This window comes from Narcine bancroftii, chromosome 1 (genome assembly GCF_036971445.1).
Source record: "Narcine bancroftii isolate sNarBan1 chromosome 1, sNarBan1.hap1, whole genome shotgun sequence".
NCBI classification, from domain to species: Eukaryota; Metazoa; Chordata; class Chondrichthyes; order Torpediniformes; family Narcinidae; genus Narcine; species Narcine bancroftii.
The window spans coordinates 81,005,583-81,016,103 of record NC_091469.1 but is presented as its reverse complement, the minus strand read 5'-3'; the positions used below and the strand labels follow the sequence as shown (position 1 = coordinate 81,016,103).

Here is a 10,521-nt window from a genome sequence, read left to right as displayed (position 1 = left end):
TATGAAAGGCATGGATAAGACAGCACCTTTCTCCTAGGGCAGGAATACCAAACACCAGAGGACATATGTACAAAGTGAAGGGAGGAAAGGCAGTGATTGAGTTTAGAACAAAAAGGGCATTTTAAAGACTCAGGCATATGGATGAAAGAAAAATAGAGCAATTATGAGGTAGGGAGGGCTTAGCATTTTTGTGTGGCAGGTATATATGGGTTGGCACAACATTGGGGGATGAAGGGCCTATACTGTGGTCTAATGTTCTATGTTCTATGCCTCGTCTTTTCTTTATTTTGTGTTTACTCATCAAACTACTTCAACAAGTTAATCTTTGGCCACAGACCTGGAGGTGGTCCCCTAAAAATGAGAGAGAGCCCATGGAATTACAGGAAATATATTAGATTGGGTGGAACATTGGCTGATAGGCAGGAAGCAAAGGGTGGGAATAAAATGTTCTGTTCTGGTTGGTTTCCATTTACTAGTGGTGTTTTGCTTCTTTTTAAAATGTATATTAATAATTTAGATTATGGTTTTGTGGCTAAGTTTGCAGATAACAGCAAGATAGGTGGTAGAGTAGGATGTATTGAAGAAACTAAAAGGTTACAGAGAGACTTGGAGAGTTTGGGAGAGTTGGCAAAGTAATTACAAATGAAATATAATGTTGTGAAATGTACAGTTCTACATTTTGGAATAGGAAGTAAACAGGCAGATTATTATTTGGATGGGGAGAAAATTCAAAATTCAGAAGTGCAAAGGGACTTGGGGGTCCTCATGCACCAAAACCTAAAGGTTAACCAACAGTTTGGATTGGCAGTAGAGAAAGCGAATGCTATGTGGCATTCATTTCAAGAAGAATTCTTTTTCCAAACCAGGATGAACAAACGTTGTATTTCATCCAGGTGATCCTTAAATGCTTGCCATTGCCTTTCTACAGTTAATCCTTTAAGTAACATTTGCCAATCTAACTTAATTAATTTGCGCCTCATACTCTCAAAGTCACCTTTCTTTCAGTTCAGAACCTGAGTTACAGAATTACCCCTGTCACTTTCCATCCTAATGTAAAATTCCACCATATTGTGGTCACTCTTGCCCAAAGGGCTTCGCTCAACAAGATTGTTAACTAACCCTTCCTCATTACTCAGAACCCAGTCTAGAATGGCCTGTTCCCTCGTTGGTTCTTCAACATACTGGGTTAGAAAATTATCCCTTATACCTTCTAAGAAATCGTCCTCATCAGTACCCTTACCAATTTGATTCATCCAGTCTATATGGAGATTAAAGTCACCCATTATACCTGCCTTGCCTTTGTTGCACGCATTTCCAATTTCCTGTTTAATGCCATCCCCAACCTCTCTACTACTGTTAGGTGGTCTATATACAACTCCCACTATCGTCTTCTGCCCCCTTGCATTTTACAGCTCTACCCACATTGATTCCACATCATTCAAGCTAACATCCTTCCTTTCTATTGCTTTTAACTCCTCTCTAACCAACAATGCTACCCCACCTCCTTTTCCTTTCCTTCTGTCCCACCTGAATATTGAAAATCCATGAATGTTAAGCTCCCAACCTTGGTTCCCTTGAAGCCATGTCTCTGTGATCCCAACTATATCATAGTCATTTACAGCTATCTGCACATTCAAATCATCCACCTTATTACGAATACTCCTTGCATTAAGACACAAAGTCTTCAAGGTTCTTCAAATGGTTAGTTGGGAAAGGGCTTCTGATCATTGCCTTCTGCTAATAGGATATATAATCTTTTTATTTCATTAGTAACTTTTAAGTGGCTTGTACAAGTTTATTCCCATTTCCATTTGCTTCATTTTTTTTTATAGAAGAAGAGTGAAGTTGATACTGGATGTTGAAGAGTCAAACCAAGGAGGGTCTGAAAATGTGAAAATTTAAAATTAAGGTGTTTCAAACTGGGATCCATTACCTGCTATGAAGAAGATGGGTGATCAGTAAGTGGTATAATGTGGGCGAGGAAAGAGAAGCTGGTTTTGAATGATACTAAGTTCATGAAAGATAGAGAGAAGGTTGACAGAATAAAATGGTAACAAAACCTTGGAGATATTATTAGCATCAGATGTGTGAGGGAAAGGTAAAATTTCAGAGACTGAAATAGGCATTAATGATGGAACAATATGTGATCAGACATTCAACATGTTCAAAAATGACCCCAATTGACCATAAGACATAAGAACAGAAATAGCCCATTGAGTCTATCCCACCATTCAATCATGAGCTGATTCATTCTCCCATTCAACCCTATTCCTTTACCTTCTCCTCATAACCTTTGATGTCCTGACTAATCAAGAACCTATCAATCTCTGCCTTAAATACACCCATTGACTTGGCCTCAAGAAAAAAAAACTTGTTATTTATTTCAGTTTGGAATTTAAAAAATGGCGGCAAGGAGCTTAATTTGCAGAACCAAGTTGAAAAATATTATTATAAATAATTTCTTGCAGCAAAACCTTGGTCCTGGACTAGTTTAAATAGTAGCCAAGGAAGAGCCAAGGAATCTAATGTCCTGCAGGTCATCATTGACACTATTGAGTGAATTACATTATATAAAAAATTACTAATCAGGAAGAGAAAATTAACAAGAATGCAGTTAAGAAATAGGAGCAGGAGTTGGCCATCTGGCTTGGAAAGCCAGCTCTGCCATTCGATATGATCATGGCTGATCTGATGATAAGCTCATCTCCACCTTCCTGCCTTTTTACCCTCAACCCTTAATTCCCCACTACATAAAAAAAAATCTATCCAACCTTGTCTTAAATATATCTACTGAGGTAGCCTCCACTGTTTCAATGGGCAGAGAATTCCATAGATTCACCACCCTATGGGCAAAACAGTTCCTCCTCATCTCTGTTTCAAATTTACCATCTTGAATCTTGAGGCTATGTCCCCTAGTTGTAGTCACATCTGCCAGAGGAAATAAATGACCTATCTCTCTCATTGATGTCTTTCAGAATTTTATATGTTTCTATAAGATCTCCACTTATTCTTCTGAATTCCAATGAAAACAGTCCCAGTTGGCTCAATCTCTCCTCATAGGCTAATCCATTCATCTCTGGAATCAACCTGGTGAACCTCCTCTTCACTGCCTCCAAAGCCTGTACATCCATTCTCATAGGGAGACCAGAATTGCATTTAGTACTCCAGATGCAATCTCTAAAATTGCAGCATAACCTTCCTGCTTCTAAATTCAATTCCTCTAGCAATGAAGGCCAAAGTTTAATTTGCCTTCTTGATAGCCTGCTGCACCTGCAAACCAATCTCTTGCAATTCATGCACAAGCACTCCCTGTCCTTCGGCACAGCAGCTTGCTGCAATCACTTACCATTTAAATAATAACCTGATCTTCCATTTTTACTTTCAAAGTGGATAACCTCACATTTGCCAACATTATACTTTATCTGCCAGACCCTTGACCATTCACATAACCTATCAAATCTCTCTGCAGACTCTCCATATCCTGTACACAATTTGCTTTTTGACTCAATTTATTGTCATCAACAAACTTAGATGCACTTCACTCTGTCCACTCTTTCATATTGTTAATGTATATCGAGAACAGTGGCAGTAAAAACGCACCAAAATGCTGGAGGACCTCAGCTGGTCTTTTTAGCATCCATAAAAAGCAAAGGTATATTGAATTGCCAAAATTTTGGGCATGAGCCCTTCTTCAAGGAATAAGACCAGCTGAGTTCCTCCAGCATTTTACAACAATCACAGTGTCTGCAGATTTCCATGTTTTACCCCATGAACAATTACATGCCCAGCACCAATCCCTGAGACACACTGCTCACCACTCACTACTAATTGCCAATTGTTCAGTTTTTGATGCTCTTAAAATTCCTGCTAAATCAACCACACTGAACTTTCTTTAAGTTATGGGTACTTTGATGAGATTTGTGCTTTCCAGTTATTCCACCATGCAATGGGATTGTGAGCTTTCAGCGTTCACTTCTGAAAGAGAAAGTGATAACCTCAAAGTGGGGAATTGATATTGAATGTGCTGCGTATGACTGCAATGTAAAGCAACTCCTTGTCAACCCATCATCTCTACAAAAGTTAATTTATATCACATAAGAGATAGAAATCTGGAACAGCGAGAGTGATAGAGTAAGAATTGGGAATAGAACCCATTTAGATCAGGTTTCTGCCCCATTTTTGCTATGAAGGCAAATTCCTATGCTCTGGAGCACTCATTCCTTTTGAATCACCTTGAAGTGACATCACAACATAACAAGAATGGACAATCAGGCTCTCCAACCCCCTCCCCCCATATACACTCACCTCCTGCTTTTTTTAGCCATGGTGCATCTTACCATTCTTATTCTTACCCACTCTGCATCTTAAAATTGCCCTTTCTGTTCCTTCTTTCCCAATTCTGATGTTAGATCTGAGACCTGAAACAATAATGCTGTTTCTCTTTCCACTGATGCTGCTGAGTGTTTCCAGCAATTTCTATTTTTACTTGAGATTTTGAGCATGTGTTGTTTTGTGATTTTCAGCTTCTCTCTGCTCTTAGCTTTGAAATCCTACCAGATCTTTCATCTTTCACCTTAATATCGATATATATCTCTGCCATGTACTTTACAGAGTTCTATTTCTTTGGACAAACAGAAAGATTGAATTCATGCTTCTAGCATTCCAACAGCCTTGTTCTGGCTTTGCAAAGCTTGGGCTGAATTCTAACTATAAGGCAGCTTGGATTGCAGTAATCCAACAATAATTTTTACAGTACAAGTTCTGCACACATCCACTTCGACATTTTTATTGTCACAGGTACCGAGATGCATTGAAAAACTTTGTTTATTTGCCATCTGGGCAAGTCATTTTTATCCTTGACTACAACAGATAGTGGAAGATAAAAGAAAAATGCAGAATATACTGTAACAGAAAAGTTCAGTTCAATGATGAAAGGCAGCATAATTTTATTAAAGTGAAGTCCATATAATAGTTTGATAACAATGGGGAAGAAACTGTCCTTGTATCTTTGGCTTCATGGGAGCAGAAGAGAGTGTGAACTAGTTGGTCAGGGTCTTTAATATGTTGGCTGCATTCCTGAGGCAGCAGGAATTGCAGACAAGTCAAGGGAGGGGAGATTCCACCAAATTCTTAATGCCTGTCCTTTGTAGATAAAAAAATATACCTCTATTCAGCACATAGAAATTGAAATCAGACCAAGCACAGAAGGAATTGCCAAAGCCCTACACTTATTTTGTATTGTCTCCTAAATTGAATTGAACAATTGTGCACTTCCCAGCTGGGATCCACTTCAAATTTATTTTGTCACTGACTGTCAGTACTCTTGATCAACTGTACTGTATTTGCCTCTTTCATAGTTGTAGAATGGCACAGCATTAGTTCAAAAATAAGAGGTATATTTTACTCTTTTTTTCTGATGTAGCCTGGATTCACAGGGTAGGAAAATAAAATGGGAAGCTGTTTTCTGGATTTTTTGTCAGCTGATGCAATTTTTGGACATTTCTATTGAAAGTGGAAGAGCAACATTCAACACTTCTCCTTAGCATTGGATGAATTCAAAATATTCAATTCCCATAATTTGCATTTTAACAATGAATACTAATAAACGGCATCTCGCACTAAGGATTGCAGAGTCAAAAGTAACATTATTCGCAGAGACAAGGGAAAAAAACTGTCAGCTTTTAAGAATTTACCTCATGGAATTGCAAAAAGTCATTAAAAAAAAAAGCAGCCTCCTACACTTTCATTTAATATGGTCAACTCAGTCACAATTTAGGTGGCATTGACCATTTTTGCTCAAGGATAGGCAGGAGGGATGGAGTGTAGGCTAGGGTCAACTGGACATATACTGGTGCCATACAATATAAATTTAATAGAGCAAACAAAACCAGGTCTGTTTTGGTATATGTGTGTGACAAGCAGCTTTTCATGAAGAATATGATAGTCTTACTTGTGGCTGCTATGTGATGATTTATGTAGCCCTGCTCAAATAATGCTGTATAACACTGGGGTACAGTAATGATGGGAATGGATGTGTCTCTCCATAACACTGGGGTTCAATACTGGTGAGGACAGGTCTATCACTGTAAACACTGGGGTACAGTACTGGTGGGAATGGATGTGTCATTCCATAACACTGGGGTTCAATACTGGTGGGGACAGGTCTATCACTGTAAACACTGGGGTACAGTACTGCTGGGAATGGATGTGTCACTCCATAACCCTGGGGTTCAATACTGGTGGGGCAGGTCTATCACTGTAAACACTGGGGTACAGTACTGGTGGGAATGGATGTGTCACTCCATAACACAGGGGTTCAATTCTGGTGGGGACAGGTCTATCACTGTAAACACTGGGGTACAGTACTGGTCGGAATGGATGTGTCACTCCATAACACTGGGGTTCAATACTGGTGGGGCAGGTCTATCACTGTAAACACTGGGGTACAGTACTGGTGGGAATGGATGTGTCACTCCATAACACAGGGGTTCAATTCTGGTGGGGACAGGTCTATCACTGTAAACACTGGGGTACAGTACTGGTCGGAATGGATGTGTCACTCCATAACACTGGGGTTCAATACTGGTGGGGACAGGTCTATCACTGTAAACACTGGGGTACAGTACTGGTGGGAATGGATGTGTCTCTGTATAATGCACTGCTGACCCCCTTTATTTGTGGTCCCTGGTTGTAGAGAATACTTTTTTGTCCTCCTTGTGTCAACATTTGTGGTGAAACTATCACAAGAGCTTATCAAAATATCCAAAAGTTGGTAGTCATATAACTCCAACATGTAGGCCAAAACCTGTAGTAAATAGTGAACAGATATTAAGTGCTGAAATACTGTCTCAGAGAAACATTACTTCATTTGAAAATTAGATGCATTAGGGTAGGCTAACAAGGAGGAAGAACATATTAACCCATTAGAGAAAAATAATGAGTAAATATATTTGATTAAATAAGTACTCGTGCTATAACTAATATTTTTACCAATTAACATGCTGCTGTTGGCTCTACTTTTGGGAAATTCAAAAACTAAATAATTTTAAAATTCTTGGATCACAAGCCTTATTTGTGCTGATTTTCACATCAGCTTACTCTAACCAGAACACAATAAAAGGCATTGAATTTCCAGGAGAGAAGAGTATTAGTGGTTTTACTGCCCTTGATTAAGCAGAAAGTGAAGAATAATTAGAGAAAGGAAATTAAAACAAAAACACAAAAATAGTGGAAATTGTCATGAGGGCAATAAATCCCAGCTTTGCCCTAGACATTTTCATATATCCCCATCAAAACATTTGCACTACGCAGGTGACTTTCAATTGTAGGACTTCATTTGGCTGATGTACTATTTACTCCATATTAGATATAATTTGCCACGAAAATGGATAAATCTGTCATCTTTTTCTATGCTCAGTGTTTTCATTTTACTAAAACTAAAAGCAATTGCAAATTGGGTACCTCACTTGAATTTCACAAATTAGGAGATTTTTTTTGTCATGAATCTGGTATGTTTCAACCTGGTGGACCAAAGACATAGGGATTGATTGAGTGAAGGAGAACCGGTTTCCAGGGAATAATTGGAGAATTCAGCCCATGGGTCCGTGCTGCCCGATTTATACCCAATTAACCTATACCCCGGTACATTTCAAACATTGGGAGGAAACTGGAGCCCCTATGGAAAACCTATCCAGACACAGGGAGAACGTACAAACTCCTTACAGATAATGGGAGATTCAAATCCTGGTCCCAATCGCTGGCGCTGTAAAGATGTTGCACTCATTGTTATGCCAACCGTGCCACATCAAAAATATGGAATGCCTCAAAAATTTGCATGTTATCCTTACACAGGGGCCATGCTAATCTCTGTATCATTCCAATTTTGGTATATGTGCTGCCAAAGCGATTTTAGTATATGTGCTGCGACTCATGAGCAGAAGTGAGCGAGTATAACAAAGAGGTTGCTTATTAGTAATCAAGAAGACATTGACCCAAGGTGATATTTGTCATGCTCCCTGTCAGTTACTGGAGTCCCATTTTAGGCACTCCCCTCTGTTAAACATCTCTCTGATTCCTGCCCTCCTCCTCCACTCATCTGGGCACAAGTTCTTGCAATCCCTGCCCACTCTCATCCCACTGTCCCTGTTCCATGTCTGGGACACTGGTTCTCAGGGTTCCTGTATACTTACTTAGTTCATGGAAGATGTACTATTCCACTATGTAATATCTCAAAATACGTGAATTAAAAGTGTGTTGGAGTATTGCTAATAGAACATTTGATATTTTGGAAAATCTGCTAGTCTAGCATGACAAAAGACATGGGCATTCTAGATTGTGCTTCTGGCTATCCAGCCCAAAGAATGATCATGATTCCTTTCAGTCAGATTGTGGGGTTTGATATGAGGGTACCCCAATCCTCAGTGGTTGCACAGGTCTAGACCCACCCTCTCAACATCCCATCATGGATTCAGCGGCACAGTGAGGTCCAAGACAGCTGGGGGAAGTACAGTTGCAGTGAATGGCCAGGCCAAGCTTTGATGCAAGGGGTGCCCTTTCCGCACTTCACGGCATGTGTTTGCTAGATGGCTGTTGACCCTACCAGAGGGTTCATCCGCCCCTTTGACAGGTCTTGTTTTTCATCCTGCAGGGTGTCTAACCACCCTCTGCACCAGGCAAGCCTGGTGGGGGAGCCGGTTTAGTTGCTGACCACCCACCATGCGACAGGTAGTACTGGGTTACATGGTACCATTAGCATTCAGAATGTAATTATATGGCTTACCTGTCATTGAGGCATGTTTAAAATATCAATATCAAGGGTAAAATATTCCAGTACACTATACAGGATGCACTCATAATTTAAAGTGAAATTCTATTTTCTTAAAACTTATCTTGAATGTAAATTTAGTTTGGTTTTCATCTACTATTTGAAATAATCTTTTGATTGCTCTGTGTATTATTCCAGGATTTGATTTTTCCTTCTCTCCAATCATTGTAAAAGACATTCTAGAACAGATCTGACCAAATGCAAAGATGCACACATTGTAGTCATCTAGAGCTCATTGAATTACCCTATGGTTGTTAAAGTTTTTATTTACAGTAATGACTGAAGAGTGCTTGAAAAGGGAACTAATATTGCATAGAGAACAACTCTCAAATGGTTTAGCACAATCTACTATTCTCTTGAACACTGAATACTGTTTGAGTGTTTTATTTTTCTTTCTCTCCAATCATTGTGAATGTTTTTTCCAGATGTCTGACTATACGCCATGCTAAAATATACCTTTTCATACCTCCTTAGCATATTATATGTTGCACTAAGAATCTCCCGTCATTTTTCAAAACTCTGAAGTGTGATTTAAATAAAACCAGGCAAAGTGGGGAAGGCAGGTGTACAAAGGAAATGTAAACTGATCACTCATTTAAATAATGAAAGGGTGTAATAAAAGGTAATGGTAAAGGTTCCATTATTGTCATGTAATACTACATTTAGAAGGTAACATACATGAAATTCTTTTACCTTTGTCTACCATAAGGCAGGCAGCGAGTCACCACTTTGTCCAAGCCCCTTCCAGAAACCTACAGCACTTGATGTTCCTAGGCAGTCTCCCCTCCAGTCCTGTGTCTGCTTAGCTTCTGAGATCAGACAATCCTGAGCATATTCAGGCTAATAGGTGAGATGCTAAAGACACGGAGAAAGAGAAATGTTTTCTAATTTGATGCTTCTTCCCATTTAAGGATGCTGATTAGTACTTGGATGCCATGCACTTCGTAAGGATTTTGGTCTCATCACAATAGGCTTTTTCTAAATTTGATTTGTCCTGTTCTTCACATATTCAATATATTACAGGTAAATAAATACTTCAAGCATATTTTGCACGAGATGGAAAATATAAACTGTCAATTATCTTATTTATTTATCTGAATTTATGGTGCAAAGCATAATCACTAAAGAATTTGAAGATAATGTTACTAAAGTAAATATTTGCAAGTTCCCAAATCATACAAAAGGAAGGCACATCATGCCACCATGTTTCTATTTCTAATATGTTGGTTAGCTTCCATTCGGTTATTCTTCATGCAGTGATTGTCACAGTTTATCTTGCATGACTGTCAGGAATGGAAACAGATGATAATCCTTTTCTTTATCTTTCACAAGTTACGAGTTTAACCCAACTGTAAGCTTACCCCAACATGCTACGTGGAATCTGGTAGACAATCCTGGATTTGGAGAGAAGGTAGCAATAAGCCACCTTCAGAAACCTCTGTAGATTATATTTTCGATAATTAGAACTTCAGAAGTTAATGTAGTGGAACTGATCTATTTATTCCTTTCTCAAAACTCTTTGGCAACAACCTAATTCTTAAGTACTTATTTGTCTCTACATACTGTTTGCATCATTGAATGTTGATAGTTATTTTTTTCAGAACAAGTCAAATAATCTACTCCTTAAGTACCTGTGAGAAAAGAATTTAATCATTTGAAAACAGTCCATTAGATACCACTAACATTTTTTAAACAGA

At 38.8% G+C, this 10,521-nt stretch overlaps 1 pseudogene; it reads right to left on the bottom strand.

Annotated features, from left to right (window-relative positions):
• Positions 1-7,806: 7,806 nt before the first annotated feature.
• On the bottom strand, positions 7,807-7,906 carry LOC138752135 (U6 spliceosomal RNA; annotated as a pseudogene).
• Between the last annotated feature and the right edge of the window lie 2,615 nt (positions 7,907-10,521).